Raw genomic sequence first — 7,382 nt, 5'->3', positions numbered from 1 at the left:
AAAACAGTCAAAAGCATGCTTTTGAATTTGAATCATGATGATACTTTTAAAAGTTGAGGTTTAAATGATTGCGACTTTCACATAAATACATACATACATATACACACACTCACACATACGCTCACACTTACACACACGCATACACACTCCGAGACTCCTACTTCTGCATGTCGTCCACTATAAATTTTTCAACTGTGTTTTTAGTTTTAAATTTCTGTATAATTATTTATTTGTGTTAGAATTTTTATTGTTTTTGTTTTCCTTTTTAACTTTATTCAAATGTCTGTTCTACAATTTAGATGGTATATGGTTTGTCCTATTAAACTTTGTTTTTGATGTCCACGATACAGGCATAGCCTAGTGTGGATATCGTTGCTAATTGGTATAATTTGTGTAACTTTTTTGGAAAATAAATTTATTATTTATTTATTTATATAATTTTGGCTTCGGGTTTTAATTGCATGCAGCCAGTAACAAGGTAAGTTATTTAAAACGCATGCTGGCATAATTTACATTAATTCTATATTTGAATTGTTCTTGTTTGTTCCCAAAGAGGTTGAGGTAAGCTAGTAATTTTGTTTTTTTGCTTTGCACTTCAATTACATTCAGCCAGTGATAAGACAAAGTGTCGATACAAGACCTACGTTTAGTTTAAAGATTGACTATTATTTACATTGTTAAATACGAATATGGGTAGAAATCAATTTGTTTAAGATTTTCAGAGGAGTTTATCACTAGAAATAATAAGTATAATTTAACTTTATTCGATTATGATAAATGAATAAATGCCTCGTGGGCATAGTTGTTTAAGATACGGTTGCAGTGTTTAAGTCTCGGGTTCGATCCTTCGATCAGGCAGTGATATCAGGTTTTTCTACTCGGCATAAAACCCGAAGTCTGGAATTTGTGCCCGGTATGACGATAGACTCGTCCTCTATCACATCATGGGACGGAAGAAGGTGCACTAATTGCGCCTCTGCTTACCTAAAGCTAAATTAAAAAATTAAATAACAAAAATTTTAATAACTCTAAAAGCCCCATAAAATAAAAAAAATCTGTTTGTCCTTAACTTTATTATAAGAACCTAGTAATATTTTAATCTAAACATACTCGCGTCGGACATCAAACCCAGATCAGGAGATGATAATACTTCTTAATCAATCCCTCGACGCGACGACGTTTGTCTCAAAATATTATACTCAATAAAATAAAAGGACAAACTTATTTCACTGTTCATTCTTTTTAAAAAAAATTGTATCGGGGTTTATTTTTAATTAACTTACAGGTAATTTTTGTTACACCTCATAATTTACGAGAAATTTTATATTTTATTTGTGTAACTTAAAATAAATCTAATTAACGAACATTTTAAAGCCTATTCATTCATTACACAAGGCCATCTGACAATACAGTTCATAATAGTACAAATAGTGCAGCGTCGAATGCGAAACGTTCTGCCAATGTAAAGACAAATAAACGGAACATCACACAGTTCGTGACGGAAGCGATGATTAGACGATAAATGCAAGGCGAACGTTGGCTATTTCACCTGGGTGGCCATGCCGAAAATCGAACGACGACAGTATTCAAACAGAGAATGTGTAGAGATGTTTTAATTTTTTTTATTTTTATAAATGCAGACACATAGAGCATACAGCCAGTATAAATCGTTATTTGTGTGATGAGTAATGTCCCTATAGAACTTATCTATTTTATTCGTTATCATAAACGTAAAAATAAAAATTCAAAAACGCCGCGGTAAAATACATTTTAAGTTTTAACATTTTTATACATGGGTTTCCATAATGATTTAGCAGTGGCAATTTATAATAAAAAGAAATCGCGAGTAAACTTAGCATTTGTTTTTTGTTTTCTTTCTTTTATCTTCTCACTACCAGGCGCCGTCTAATTAGTACACCTGGAAAAATGTACATTTCTTTTATTAAATAAAGATTTTCCATTTCCCTGTAGCCATTTCATATTCCTGTTCAAAATTCGTTACATCGTTTTTCATCGTAGCAGGGCGCGGCTAGTGGGCTGGTGCCGGTCAAATATGTAAATTGGTGAATTTTCCGCCGCTGGACATGCGGCATTCAGGATTGGAGGCGCCCGCCATACGTGAGCCGAAAAACACAGCTACCGATTTGATTACCCGGGGCGAGTTTTAATCAAATAGTTCATTCACTACAATAGGCACTTTGTTCGTGGACGAATGAATATCTTTTCTGTTATACCGATAACGCAGTATTTAATAATTGTGAATTATGGACTGCTATTGAAACTTGTAGTTGGGGACTGTAGATTGCGGGAAAATGAAACCAAACCTTGATATATAAAAGGCATATTGCGCGGATTTTATTTAGAGGATATAAGGTAGGTGTTGAATTCATCTTGAGTTTACTATTGGTATGAATGTAAACATGTTAGTAAACGTAAACACAAAACTACTGCATTAGTATGGATAATCATAATTCAATTGGATACATTTAACCATGTATTAACTTGAAGACTAGTTATTGTCGCTTGTAACTGCAGAATGGATTATTTACACTAAACGGGGCCTCGAACAAATTCAATTATTTTAAATGAAAACATAACCCATATTTTATGTCGTATTTTCATCCATTGATCTTTTGTAATACAATTGTTTGAATCTAGAACGTTGTTCTATTAAATGATATTTAAAATTGGAATTTAATACGATGTGCATTTTGTGTTGCGCATTTGAATTAGGTAATCTGCGTTCTATGTTACTAAGATTTAAAATTCGAATCATATAAAATTATTCAAATCATCCGGATTATTTGGTTTACATATTATGTAAATGTGAAATATTATTATATTTCCTTACCTACATAATATTATCTTCTATGTCAAAGTGTGCGGCAACCTTATTGTATCGCTGCTATTTTGAATGTGCAATAAATTGCGTTTTTATGAAGAGGTTGTAACATTTAATATCCACCCCGAGGGAAACGAGAGATTATGCGTATACATAAAATATTATTACTGGTTAATATCTATCTAGTAAATATCTAAAGACTGTATCTTTAATACCTAAGTGGAAGGTCTGAGTATTTTCGCGTTTACGAAAAAAAATCGAGACAACAAAAATACGTTCGTGGAAAATGTACGCTACTTAAGCGTCAAATAAGTTTCAATTCGCTAGACACTATTATTACTACATGAATTAAAATTATATTAGATTTATTGCGAAGTTTTTATAGAATAAAATCCGTGGGACAAAGTTTTTAAGGTAGAAAATTAAGCGTTGGAACTACAAACATTTTCAGTGAGCTGTTGTTAGGCGTTATTTGGCGTCTGCCTTTCAATGACCTTGACCCATTTCAGTCCCCAAATAAGGCGTATCGAGGGCGGACAGACAGATATAAATCTGATTGTGGTACAACCGTAATAAGGCAGTCATCTTTGTGTAATAGTAATATTGCCAAAGATGTTTGTATCTCGACGGATAGATTTTGTTTAATTCCTAAAGCACTCATACAGTCATTTTGACATTGCGTTACTAAATGAAACCACATACTCGTCTTCACCTTTGCTGACATTGTGCCAAAAATAATCCGTTCATGATGAATATTTTCACCAAAAATCCTGGATTTAGCTTTCTGATTTTTTAATAATTTTGCAGTTTAATGCGAATAGGGCGTTTGCGTAATTGTATTTCTGACTGAAAGTATGATGCTGCTCCCACGCAGTCTCTTAGAGTGTAGGAGTTTCATTAGGTGGCGTAAAATTAAAATTACTTTATATTAATATTTATTTTGTTCAAAACTTACACTTTTTTATTTTACATCTTCGGCTCAAGTAACTCATTATAAAGTATTATTTCAAAGTAGATAAGTATGTGGTTTCATTTAGTAATGAAATGTCAAAATGATCCTGTATATAATAATAATTAAAGCCGCTATTCACTGAGCAACTATAGTACAATTTAAAACTGATTTGACAAAAACCACATTCAAAATATACCTACATATTTTTCAGCAACAAGTTGGTCAGGTTGTCCTTTGACATCGGCCTCCTATAGTTTCTTCTCCTCATCTCTATCACGAGCTCAGATTCTCCATCCTTTTGGTAGGTTCTTCTCGCATCTTTTAATTTGTCTTCCTTTTTGTGAGGTTATTCTTTGTATTATATCTGTTTTATATACTGCCCCACGGTTGGACACGGGCCTCTTCTACTGAGAGGGATTAGGCCTTAGTCCACCACGCTGGCCTAGTGCGGATTGGTAGATTTCACACACCTTCGAAATTCCTATAGAAAACTTCTCAGGTATACAGGATTCCTCACGATGTTTTTCTTCACTATTAAAGCAAGCGATAGTACAAATAAAACACACATAATTTTAGAAAAGTCACAGATGTGTGCCCTTTGTATTTGAACCTGCGGACATTCGTCTCAGCAGTCCGTTCCACAACCAACTCGGCTATCGTCGCTTAGTGGTTATTCTTTATTATTATTATATATTATCAAAAAAGGATAAAATATATTCAACACTCCGCGACGCCATACCACATGCAAACCATACACGGCTTAGTTAAACGACTACCTTCTTTACACGAGATGTTGGTGAAGCAGATCTGAGTATTTAACGCTTATAGAGGACTTATCCTTTCGCGAAACTAAAACAGTGGAAACGCGTAATCTTGTTAATACTCTTATACATCGTGTGAATTCAATCTACGTCGCTTTTAAGGGAGATTTTAAGTGTTTTATTACAGACTCGGCTTGTGAGTCGCTTCTAATTACGAGTTAGGTTACATGGTACCTTTTATATCATCAAAATGTGTATTATGTATTTTTCTAAAACAATAGTGATTATAGATCAAACTCAAATGACACATGTTATTGAATCGAGTTGTTTTATTAAATCAACTTAATAGAACACTATTCGAACTATTTTTTAAATTCAAACTAGCTGGAAAAGCGATATGTAAGTGAATGCGACTTCACTTTTTATTTTTCTCTTAGACCTCAGTTTGTTGAGGGAGACGGTCACTTACAAATCCTGCATAACTGGTCTTACATAATATTATATTAAAAGAAACTGTGTTTAAAAGCGACACGAAATCATTTGCGACTTTTACACCAAACAACGCAAATGGGCGGCAAGGAGCTAATTTTATATACAGTAATAGCTTTTAATATAAATAGAAATCGGGTATATAGATATACACAAGACGTAATCTATGTATATAGTTAGTTACACTATTTTTAATTCAAGAACGGCTGAACCGATTTGGCTGAAAATTGGTAGGAAGGTAGCTTAAAACCAGGAGTCGGACATAGGATACTTTTTAACCTGTTCCCATGGGAACGGAACGTGACATAAAATGTGGTATTACAAAACGAAATTTGATATGGAGATAGTTTAAGACCCTGGGAAGGTTATAGGCTACTATCCCGGGAAAATTTATAGCCGGACTTTTATCCCGAATCTCCCTTCATGCGGGTGAAGCCGCGAGCAAAAGCTAGTATATTATAAATGAGCAGTCAGAATTCTTATATATATTATTTTCTTTTGTTAAATAATAATTGTGTGTTGGGTACTCCAAACTTTGCAAATTCATAAAAAGGAGCAGCCGCCAAGATAAGAACAACTGCATTTTGAACTGGTGTTGAGATATTGAAATGCACGCGAGCAAGATGCGACCTGTTGATCTCTTTAAGAAAGACCATTTTTGTCAAAGCAGCTTAAGTCGAAATCATGGACGATCGAAGATAAACATAGGAATCTCATTCACGAGTTGAAGAAGTAAATGGCTGGCTGTTGGCGTAAGTACAACAACGTGAAACTGCAATGTCTCGAGGATTAGAGTATTAGCAATGAGACAAAAAAGGTATTGGTGAATGCTCTCGTCTACTACATTTTCCTATAGGGGCAGAGACGAGGACACTAAAAGCAAGAGATCACCATCGCATAGATCCTTTGAAAAGTGGTGCTGGAAGAAGATGCTCAGAAATCCGTGGACTGCGTTCATCCTTTATGTTCTCGAAGGACACAAGTTTGACAAAAAACCAATGCTTTCCAAAATTTCCCTGAGGAAGATCTTTAAGATTTTTTATCATATCGCCCGCTAGCCAGGTGATAACCTCCAAAGATTGGTAATGACTGGACGAATGGAGGACAAGAGATTAAGAGTCAGGAATTCAAAGCATTGGACGGACCAGATCTTCACCACACTCACAATTTATGTAGCTGAAGCGGTTTATGTCGCCAAAAACCGGACCAGATGGCACATAGTGCGCGAAATACTGTTTCCATGATGATTCACGAACCCAGTAATGTGTAATTGAAGCAAGGAGGACAATGTTTTCGGTAACTACAGCAGATAATACTATAATTATTTGGTAAATATAAACCAGTTGTGTATGTATTAATATGACGAAATTTTAAAGGCAGAAATATCCATGATTATTAATTATTTTACGTTTTTCTTTCAACTGCGAGAACTAATCACTAACTAGACGTGAATTTAAATTCTTTACTTGCCAATACTTGTTTAGTTACCCAGATTAAAGGTGAAACAAAATGTATGAAAATGGACCTTGAGGTATCGCCTTAATGAATAAGGCAAACATCGCTCTTATAACTTAGCGAATCTTTCAAATTAACGTATATTATTGCACAAGACGCTTCGCCGTAGAAATAGCATCGGTCCATACTTGTCTAACTTCGTACGCACAAGAGACCCACCATTAAACGTTAATTCCTTCCAATTGATCAAACTGTATCCCCGTTTCTTACTAAACTGGCAATTTACGTAACAATAGATGCAATTATGCGGTCGTCAAACAACAAAGGCTGTCAAATATAGAGGCGATATATTGGAAGGAGGCTAGACAGCGGGGAAATTCTAAACCTAACCTTTTAATTATACGTGTTTGCACATAATTTAGTATCCGATTTTTTCTTGGCCCAGTTTACTTATATAATATTGAAGAAATGTTAGTTTATTATTTAATATGGATTTGGAAGTTATAGGTCCACCTTTCTAGTTTTATATAACCGTCGTTATTTATAGTGCCTATAGTTTTGTTTATTAAAAAATATCCCTGAAAATACAAAGTAGAACTTCTACAGAAAAGGTCTTGCATTGGGGCGGAGCCCAACCACAGTCTCCGAGGTACAAGTATTGTAACTAAAGAAAAGACAATTCGTAAGATATAATTAAGTGTTAGTGCTTCTCAATTGTAGCTAACTGAAGGGTAGACAAATTTACTATTGGTTTTACGTACGAAGCGACATGGTCGTGAAATAACGACCAAGTTCCTTAAATACAAATTAAAAAATGAATATACAACTTTAAATACGCCTTTTTAGGGCCCGACTGACCAAAATCAAAGTTTCAGTTTGTACG

The sequence above is a fragment of the Manduca sexta genome, chromosome 27 (genome assembly GCF_014839805.1).
Source record: "Manduca sexta isolate Smith_Timp_Sample1 chromosome 27, JHU_Msex_v1.0, whole genome shotgun sequence".
NCBI classification, from domain to species: Eukaryota; Metazoa; Arthropoda; class Insecta; order Lepidoptera; family Sphingidae; genus Manduca; species Manduca sexta.
This window is presented reverse-complemented; position numbering follows the sequence as displayed.